Genomic DNA, 1379 nt, shown 5'->3' on the forward strand with positions numbered 1-1379 from the left:
GTTTGCTCCTACTTCTTAGCACTATGCTGTGTAAATTGTCACTTAAGTGGTTCCCACTAATAACAGAATTTGGATTTCTTTCTGTGATTTGAAACCCTTTGTCCATTTTTGCTGCTCTTGTGCCATATCAGCACCCAATTCTGTTTTATTTGTTGGGCCCTTCTTTTTTTTTTTTTCAAAGATAATAGGTTATATTTCATTAATGATTAAAAAATAAAATACAAAGATGTCCAAAAGCAGGACAGCATAATAAAAGGTGGGGATTTCCCAAAAACACTACACTGAAGGTATTCATCCAACGGTGCGTGGTCGAAAAACGAAGAAAAATCTTAAAGAAGAAATAATGATAAATCAAATTGAATGCATCTAAGAGCTTGTCTCATGGAGATGACGACTTAAACTGGGAGTTCTTTGGATTTCACGGAGCAACTTGACAGAGCTTGCTAGAATGGCAGACGGCATAGAAGTAGAACCTTCAAAAATCAACTGGTTGCGAGCTTTCCAGCAGTTCCAGCAAATGATGGCAAGCAATTGAGGATTACGGTCAGCATTCTTCAACGAGTTAAGTATCTCTGTTGATGCAGTCCACCATGTCCAAAAGTCGTTAGAACTCTGAGGGGGAAGACAGTCACGAAGATAACTCTGAGACCATACGTCTTTAATTCTAGAGCAATCGATCAAACAATGAGTGACTGTTTCCGTTACTTCATGACAGCAAGGGCATATTGGTGATATAGATGGGATGCAGTGATGAATCTGAGCAAGCACCGGAAGTCGGCCATGGAGAGCTTTCCAGATAAATAGCTTAATTTTGTGAGGCAAGTTCAACTTCCATAGATCAATCCACGGTTTTTTCTGTTGCATATAATTAGGGCAAAGCTCCAGAGGCGGATGGTAAAATAAATAGCCAATTCTATAACTTGAACATGTATCATATTGCTTGGATTTGTTTAAATCCCATTGCAATTTGTCCCTACTCTGCTGAATTTTAACTGACAAAATTCTGTGAATCCTGTTTGCAACGTCTTGGGGAAATAGTTCTTGAATGAGATTCTGATTCCAATTTCTATCTTCAGTAATTAGATCTTTAACTCTTGGAAATAACTCAGAAATAGCCTGTCTATTTGGCATGTCAGAAATCATTAAAGGATACGGAGGAGGCAGCCAAGGATCATCAAAGGTTCGGATATCCTCACCAGTACCCACAACCCAATTAAGACCTTTTTCAACAATCTTTCGGCCTTCCAGTATGCTCTTTCATCCCCAAGAAGGTAAGACTCCAATTTCTGCCGTTATAGCATTACCATTGCTAAAGTATTTACCTCTTATGATTTTGGATAAGGAAAGTAGGCTGTGTTACAAGTCGTCAAAACTGTTTG

The sequence above is a fragment of the Arachis duranensis genome, chromosome 7 (assembly GCF_000817695.3).
Source record: "Arachis duranensis cultivar V14167 chromosome 7, aradu.V14167.gnm2.J7QH, whole genome shotgun sequence".
NCBI classification, from domain to species: domain Eukaryota; kingdom Viridiplantae; phylum Streptophyta; class Magnoliopsida; order Fabales; family Fabaceae; genus Arachis; species Arachis duranensis.